The sequence below is a fragment of the Suricata suricatta genome, chromosome 3, assembly GCF_006229205.1.
Source record: "Suricata suricatta isolate VVHF042 chromosome 3, meerkat_22Aug2017_6uvM2_HiC, whole genome shotgun sequence".
Lineage (NCBI taxonomy): Eukaryota > Metazoa > Chordata > Mammalia > Carnivora > Herpestidae > Suricata > Suricata suricatta.
The window spans coordinates 155445812-155455448 of NC_043702.1; positions in this window are offsets into that span (position 1 = coordinate 155445812).

Consider the following 9637-nt stretch of genomic DNA (forward strand, 5'->3'; position numbering starts at 1 on the left):
TAGTGCTGTGGGACTCTAGTGCACTGCTGATAAAGAGGTTGTATCTAACGTTATCAGCCCATCGGAAGCGATCAGATGATTGGAAACAGTAGCTTTATGAAATCTTCAATGTAATATTCATAAACCTTTTTTTTTTCCAAAATAATCAATTTTTCTAGTTTTAGAAAATGTTTTCTAGTTTACCTTAAAGTAATCCCTTCCTTTAAAAAACAGAGAACTGCGTACCAATAAATAGGCTGAGCCTGCAAATACTTGCTATGAAATTATTGAAACTATTAAAATCCATCTGTTTAGAATAGTCAAATTACTAAGGACTTGTAATAACTGAAGGGTCTAAAGAGGTCTCCTTTCTAGTGAAGCCTTTCTAGTTCCTTCTGCTGGTCTTCATAAGGTCATTTCTGGACTCACCATTATTCTCCAGTTAGTATACCTCTTAAAATTTGAACTGAACACAGAGGATTAATGAATGCATAGTATGGTGAGATTGTTAATACCCTTATTCTATGTCTAATCTAACTCTGTGTGTGTGTGTGTGTGTGTGTGAGAGAGAGAGAGAGAGAGAGAGACAGAGACAGAGACAGAGACAGAGACAGAAAAAAAGAAACAATGGTGGGATTCGAGGAATTCTAAAACAAAATAGATCTTTCTGAAAAGAGATCAGAATATGATTGATGGAGTATTCAAGTATTTAGGAGCCTAGGGGTGCCTGTGTGGCTCAACCAGTTAGGCCTCTGACTCTTGGTTTCGGCTGAAGTCATGATCTCACTATTCATGAATTCGAGTCCAGCATCAAGCTCTCCACTGAGAGCACACGGAGCTTGTCTGGGACTCTCTGCCTCTCTCTTCCTGCCCTTCCCCTGTGCACATGCTCTCTTTCTCTCAAAATAAATAAATAAACTTAAAAAATGTATGTAGGAGCCTAACAAGGTAGAAGATTATTTATTAATTTTGAGGTACAAACCCAGCGAAATTGAATCTGTCAAACATAGAGGATTAGTTTGGGACTAGGAAAGGCAGACAGACTTGAAGGTTAGAATCCAGCATGGGGTTCGGATCAGTTGTGAAGGATCCAGGTTGTTTGCTGATAGCACTCATTTTCATTGGTTTCTAGTTCTCCAACTCCTTCCCTACTTCGGGACATCTGGGAGTCTCTCTGGATGCTGTGCCTGGGGTTTCTCTTCCTCCTGGTTTGGGTGCAAGGAGCATACAGTTCCGAGAGCAGCACCCGGAAGAGTGCCAGGGAAAGCTTGCTGAACAGAACACAGCATGAACATCTCCTTATGGAGTGAGAATTGGGTTTCCACAGGGCGAAGAAGCAAAGAAAGCCATGGAATGAAGAGCCACAGAAGAATGAAGGCTACATAGAAGGTGGATGGATGGAATGAAGAGCAAAATGGAATGAAGGCTATATAGAAGGCGGTCCCAGAAAAATTCCAGAACAAAGTGTAGATATTTTGGCAGGTACCTAAACATTTTTAGTTTTTCTGGAAAAAAGTAGGTTAGGAATTAATGGTGTCAGAGCAATGTAATCCTTGGTATATAGGTGGACCCAACAGGTTGAGAGATGTCAGGTAGGGCCAGATGACAGGATCACTGAGCTTGTCATCAGTGCAGTTTGTGAAAGCTCTTTTCGTTAAAGGGCTTTCTTTGATTAATTGTGATCTATTTCTCCTGAGCACTTTAACTCCAATTCTATTTTAGCCCAGCTAAGACCGAAGTAACACAAGTTCAAGTGTGCATCGTTACAGAATATTTACTGTTTTTGTATGGATACAATTCAAAATGAACTCCTCTACATGAAGAGAATAATGAAATGTGAGACATTGGTAACTGGTGGTGGTGGTGGTAGTTTAAGAAATGAGCTATTTACAGTGCATGCCAGTATTTTGTATGATTGTTACCATTTGTTCACAGTAAATATGTTCTATATATTTTAACATATGGTATTTAAAATATATAATTAAGATATAACACTTTAACGTAATAATATGATATAGTTAATATATATATATATAGTTAACACATAATGCTTTTAAATATATTCTAGTAGCAAGATAAACCACTGGTGAATTCGCTAGTAGGTACCGGGAAGTTCTTCAGTGAAATGGATACAGTTGGCAGCAGTTCTGGGCGATGTTTTCATTCTCACGAAGGAGAGTTTTGTGATGTGTCTGGAAATATGATCACTTGCATTGAGACCATGTGGAGTACTTACTACCTTAACTGGAATGGAGAATTTTCTATTTAGATGGAAACACAAACTTCATAGTTTTATTTTCTACCCACTTGCAAAAGTGTATTTCTTTTCAAACTAGATTTTGTAATGATATTCAGCAGCTATTTCTGGCTATGTACCTCTGATGCCTAAGTGAACAAATTTAGAATATGTTTTTTGGTACTTTAAATAAACCGAAAATTAGTTATATAACAAAGTATGAAAACAGGTACTATGGCACTTACCACTTAAGTCCTGTGTGGAAATGCTTGTTCCTGCTTACTAATTTAAGTAGAGAAAATGAAAAAAAAGGTACTGAAACAATCCGTGGAAGAAAATATGTGATACGAATATGTCAGATATTGCCACCTTAGTCTTTAACAGAAGGTTTTTAACAATGTAATTATTTGGCTCTACATTCCTTAAAGAGTTTTTAAAAATACTGTATTCAAGTTTTTATTTACAACGTTATAATTTTTACTAAAAAGCTTAGAAACATGTGAGTTCTGTGTGCTTTGTAGACAGCACCTTGCTTAAGAGGCCTCTCAACGTACTAATTTTTTTTTTTAAAAACCAGGATCTTCATTTTATCACCAAGAGATATAGCCCTTCTCCTAGAGTGGGCGGATCTGCACCATCAGTGCTCTGTGAGGGCCCGGCTGCCTTTTCCAGACCCTGAGGGATCCGTCTCTGTGGATTTCCTGGGTTCCATGATCGCCCTTTGTGTGAGGATGGTGGGGGTCTGCTCCTGCTTTTCTTGAACTCTGGACCTGATTCCCTTAGTCCTTCCACTCTGTCCCTTCAGCCTGCAATTCCTTCCCATCTTGTATCTCTGCAGAACAACCTCTGTCATAACAGATTCGACGTCCATGTCCCAGAGCATAGTGGGACCTTCTGCAACCCAGACTTGACTCGGCCGGTCCTCTTGTCTTCTCTGGCTTGCTGCCAACTAAAAACAATCTAACTTTGGCTTCTGCCTTGTGTAAACCAGAAACATGGTGAAAACGTAAATTAAAAACAGATTACTGAACCCCACACTATTGCTAGCACAAAAAGTGCACTTAAATAGCAGTTAAAACTAGCTATCAGTTTGTCTGCATTTATTCAAACGACTTACTCTAAAGATGCCTTAATTACAATTGTAGGGCTGTCAGTCTATAAAGTCCAGGCATTAATTCCCAATCATTATCGCTTCCATTTGATGGTGGCTCTCGGTCCATTCCTTTGACTTTCCCAGGAAATCAGTAATGCTTTCAAGTGTTTGATCTCTAGTTTGTGACTGAAAAGGAACAGCAGCCCTACTAGGTTTCCATTTTCTCCTGAGCACTTGGTGGTTGGTCTTTTTGTGTCTTCAACACTATTACTGAGGAACAGTGAGAATCTCAGTGTTCCTCCCCACCCTCACCCTCCAGTCTATTTAAGGCGGCATTCACAACTAGAAAAGCAGTGTTCTTTTCCTGGAAAAAGGGAGACAGCTTACAGTTGTTTAATTTGGACTGGGTTTTGTTCTTTAGCTTTATTGTACATTCATGATGTTTATCTGTGGAACCCGCTGAGAACAAGGTTGAGGACACATTCCCTGAAGACACGTGCATTGGCTTTGTCAGGCAGCCCAGAGACTTCTAACATAGGACAGCCTTCTTATCTTCTTGGCTTGTTGGCATGGGGAAGGAGGGGGTTCCTAGACCACACACATAGGGTAAATTTAAATTACAAATCCAGGAGAGCACATAATACCCTGGTATTATGCTGAATCCAGGTTTCCTTGTCCTTAATCTTTGCAGGTAACTGAGTTTTCCTCTGTTTTCTTGTGGGGATTTCCCCTCCCCCCCTTTTTGTAAGCTTAAATATACATTTAAATGGGAGGGGAGAGGTATTTTATTATATATATTTTTTCTAAAAGTTCTAGGTGTCTGATAGTGAGGAGATATTTCAAGATATGTCTTAGCTACCATTATCCATATTTTCTTTTATATGAAATAATGATATATTCATTTTTAATAAGACCAAATGTAATGAAGTATCAAGGAAACTGAAACTTTTCTTTGTTATCTTTGTTATCTTTGTAGTTCAGGTCTCTTTGTATTTCTCTGTTATCACAGATGGAAATCACCACGATTTGCTTCTTTAAGTCAACATACATGCGTTAAACATACTGAGCCTATCGGTATGTGGTTGCAAAGCTGGGGTCTGTGTGGTTTCTTTCTTTTTTTTTTTTTTAATTTTTTAAATACTTATTTTTGATAGAAAGCCAGGAAATGAGAGAGAGAGAGAGAGAGAGAGAGAGAGAGAGAGAGAGGAAGAGAGAGAGAGAGAGAAAGAGAGGGCGAGACAGAATCTGAAGTAGGCTCCAGGCTCTGAGCTGTCAGCACAGAAGAACTCACAAGCTGTGATATCATGACCTGAACCGAAGTCGGACACTCAACCGAGGGAACTGCCCAGGCGCCCCGTCTGGTTTGTTATTCCGTATGTAGCTCATCGCCCTTATTCTTTAATATGAGCCTGTTACTTTCTGCAAGCATCTGACTTTCCTGCTGTGGAAGGGCAGACAAACATACCTGTGTCATGGCAATTTTTTTTTAACTTATAGAGGTTGAAATGGCGCCGATGCAGATTTCTACTTAAAACTTGTTGACAATCTTGAAACAAATCTGTCTCCATGTGACCCATTTATGGAGGTCTACATGATGTCCAGGGACTCAGGGAAGAAGATGGTTAAGTAATGGCTCAGGGGCAAGGCAGTTTAAGAAGAATAGCTCTTTCCATTAGCTGCCCAGTGGCACAAAAAATGTGGAGAACTCAGGACTGGCCTGCATGGTCTCTCCCTCCTTTAGTAGAGGAACTGCCCATTTTTCTCATCCCTGCTTCAACTGCTTTTGTGGACATATCGCTGTGACTGGTACAGTAGGTGCTCAAGAAATATTTAAACCACTAATGAATATATCCCCTTTCTAATAAGATTCATCCAAAATAAAAACTTCCCTTAGTTTTCCTTTAATTTTCATTAATACAAAAATTGTGGAGGGGTGTTGGGAAGTTTATTGTATAAATTATCTCACATTGCAGATCTTCCTTAGGGATAGTCCCGTGTCTCTTATGTAACCTGTTTAGAACCTACAATTAGTATAGTAGTTAATGAGGTACATCTGGAAATGCCACGCTTTGTAAGTATAATTTGCTCAAATACGTATTTTTGTGCAACATGCAAATTTGAACAATGGAGTCCTTGTGTTTCTATCAAATAAGGAACTAGAATAAAACAAAGCAAACATTTGTTTTTAGGATCTAAGAATAGCATAATAAAACTATACCTTAGAACCTTTGGGAAGAACATGATATGCCAACAAGACTAGTTAAAACACGTTAAATTTTAGGAAAGGTGAAGAATCTTTTTAAAAATGCTATCCCAGAGCTTTAGAAATCTACAATTTTCTAAGCATGCGTTCCACCAGTAAAAAAATACGTTTCTCCCCACAAGTTTGAATATCTGGGGGTTGCCTTCACAACTGTCAAACTAGTCCATCACATATTTTTTTTCCAGATGTAGAAAATGTAGCTTTACGACATTTTTTACATAAAGGAAAAGTAATTTAGCTCAAAGAAAATTATAAAAGAAAATGAAAGTAATTGCCATTTTGAGAGGTAGAATTTGGGGGTCGAGAATCATGTGAAGCATCCTGAAGACTGGACATCAGGCCAATAGAAATTACCTTGTGGTTTTTATGGATGAAACCAAGCAAAGGGGCAGAATGGGACGCAGACAGGGGAGGTCGAGACACAAGAAGTATGACTTTATTTTGAAAAAGAAAAATTTCTGGACTGTAATCACACTCATTTTCCCCCCAACACATTTCAAACGCTATGGAAAATAATATTTAATAAACCATGAAACTTGTTGAACTCTAGTGAAAAATTTCAAGTACAGTAATTTAGGGAAAAATGGCATTTTGAGGGGTTTTTTTTTCCAGGTTGGTTGACATTTATCCCGTCTTGCTGTTTTTCTAAGTGAGTGGGCAGAAGACAAAAGAAGTGTAAAATTTATATCAGCTAGTTGTTTTTGTTAACAACCTGGTTGAACAGCTTTGTGAAAGAGACTTTTACAATAAGGGAAGTATTTCTCTATTTAAATCTTGGTTGTCTCTGTAGGAAGTTGAAAAGCTTGTATGAGACCTATTTCTCCAACCCCATTTTAAATAAAAGTCCTAGCAGAGAAATTTAAAGTTTAAAGGAAGTCGAGAGATAATCTCGTTGAAAATTTTCATTTTATTCACAGAAACGCTCGCCTCTTGTGCATGGCCCCAGCCGAGGCTAAAACCGCGGCGCGGAAATTTTGCACTCTTTTTACAGTGAGGTCTCTGATTCCCTTTCTGATTTATATCCGGGTGAAACCCAAGGAATGATATATATCTGATAGTTTCATTTCAAATTATGGAACAGCCAAGAGTTTTTCGGCTCACGTGTCTTTGTATCTGTGCCGTTTTCCTCTATTGGAAAGACATGTGACATAGACACTATATTCGACTCTGCCCTATTCTCTCTACTTGATGTTCATTGTGATTAATTCATTTCATAGTGAGGAGCTGGTCTCGCCACTTGGTTGTTACTAACATGCTTTCTATTGAGTTGACTAAATCTAACTCATCTGTCTCAAATGTGGCCGTCTGGGCGTCATTCTCCAAAGAGGCAGAGTGCATACTGCCTGTCACCAAAATATGACAGCATATCTGAAGAAAAACACAGATAGAGAAATGATTATTCATATTGAGAAAAGTGACTTATTTTACAAAAGAATTCTATATGTATTCCTTTAGTGAATTCCTCTTGTTTGAATTTCTGAAATTTAGTTGATGCCCAGCGTTTCAATAACAAAACAGGAAGAAATGTGTACTTGAATTTTGATGACAAATGAAAAACACCCAAAATTTTCTAAATAATTCTAGCAGTTCAAGATGCTAGTCATATCTGTAATGCAAATGTTAATATACTGGATAATATATTCCTTATTATTTTATTTTTGCTTTCTGCCAAGGCCCATGGTTGTTTGGTAAGAAGACTGATCCTATCTGCAGATTAGAAACAGATTTAAATTGCTAACTTGCAATGCCTGGAAATACCCTAGAGAATCAAACATGCCTGAGAAAAAAGAGTCAAAAAAAGTATTATGAAACACTGGTAATTAAGGAATATTCCACTTAGGTCTGTTTTAAGTCAAGTGGCATTCCAAAGGGACCTTGCAGCTTTATTTTTAGGCTACAGTTTATTGATTCAGGCTGTGGCCTCTGCTAATTGGCAGAGCTGCTTTGAGCCTACAGATGTTTTATTGGCTTTAGATAATGAGAAACTAAATGTTTTGTCTGTCATCCTGGAGAAAAGACACCATGACTCTGCTGAGGAAACTTTCTTCAGGGCCAAGCCCTGTTCCTAGGTGGACTACATGCCAGGCTCCATGACAGATATGGAGATTCACACTGTCCACACACAGGGTTTCTCTGTTCCAGTTAGTGAAAGATTAGCCAATAAAAATGCAGCCAGGATTTTGGAGGCCATATTTGAAATGGGGTGTGAGGATGATATTCCGGATAACACTATTGATCCAATGGATTAACTAGCTGACAACCTCCTTGACAGGAGCACAGCAAATGTCAATGGTGCATAAGATAAACCCATGGAGCCAAGGGAATGGTAAGCAAATCGCCTGAGGTTGCTGTGAGGAGAGGGAAAATAGTTCAGGGTTGATGAAGATACCAGGCTGTCCATCTGTTAGAGAGGTTTTGAACTCAAGGGGAGACACTGGGAGGCAGGTCCAGCTCCACGTGCATGTGATATGGCCCACAGTTACCCAGGGCCCGGGGTTTGCTTAAATGCTCTGGTGTTAATTCTTAATAATTTTTTTAACAGTGTCTTTCATTTTCACTTTTCACTGAGACCCAGAAATTATTTAGCTGGTCTTGCTATAAGGGCCCATTGATGGCCAAGAGATACCAAAGACAGATTTTGTGTAAATTTCAATTTAGGCTGTGGACAGCTCCATTCTCTATAATGAGGTTTGGAGGGAAGGCATTTAGATAATCCTCCTAACACTATGACTGGATCAGCATCAGGAGGTCATGTGACCATGGAGTTGCTGAGAATGGAGAGGCAATGATAGTGGAGCCCATAGTGTATGTGCTCCTGGTGGTGAGGTTGGGGAGGGGCAGAGCCAGGGCTCAGGGCTCAGGGGGAGAAGCACAGCAAGTGGCTGACAGGGGACATCACAGTAGCCCAGGCAGTTGCAGTTGACCAATTAGGAGACCAGATGAGTCCATAGAATTTGGAGAGTTTCATTGCCTTGACTCACTTGGTGCTCAAGAGAAAGTCACTTGACTTTCTGTTTCAGATTCCTTATCAGTAGGATGATTTTTTTATATTAGCTGCCCTCCAACAACTAACAGTTTAAATGTGATAGTATCTGTCAAGTGCTTCAAGCTCCTAAGAGATAGGTTCTTTATCAATCAGCACAACAGCTGTTCCTTTTAACAGAAATTAATAAATTGGGGGTTTAGTAGAGTTGACTAGGAGGATTTAAAAAAATTTGGCAGTCCAAGTGTTCTAGTTAGGAGTTCTCTAGGGAGATGTCTCATAAGTAATAGTCAAATTCCTCTCCACAAAAACCTCCACTTCCTATACTTTAAGAAATACTTTATATTTCCTCATAAAGCTAAGTATGGGCTCAGACGTAAGACATCATGCCTCTCAGATATTGTAGACAGACCTTACTTAATCTAGAAGATCCATTAAAATGATAGTCTATGAGCTCTGAGGGGCATTACAAACAATTTAGGTCAACTCATTGAATTTCCAGATGGCAAATTTGAGACAAAGGATATATGAATGGCTCAGGTCTCACAGCTAAGTGTGTAGAGACATCTCTTGTGATTAGATCTAGTAGCTCCTGGATCAGGGCCCTTCCCTTATACCACATATGTCTTATAGTCAGTCAAGCTCTTTATCAGTATATTTGAGGAGTTCTGTTACATTCTGTGTTTACGGATGTTCCAAGGTTATTATGGAGTTTTTATTAATTTGGATAATACTACTATTCCTACCACCATTTATAGAGGCCCTGCAATGGGCGTGGTGAGCTAGGGACTTCACTCGATTCTTTTAACAACCTTAGGCGATAGATCTTACTATCTTCATTTATCAAAAGAGGAAGTTAAGACTTAGTATCTCATGGCTCTTAATTATATCAATTTTAGGACTTCATCAATCTTCTAGCAGTTTTTAGCAATATTTGTCTCTAAGGAGACTCCAGTGCAGTTAACAGGAGACCTTTATTCTATTCTTCACTGGTGAGCAAGAACCAGAGCACTGATTACAAGGATGCTTGTTTATCTCACAGTACTGAGTCTTTTGTTACATTTCATTTCACTGTTTTTTTTT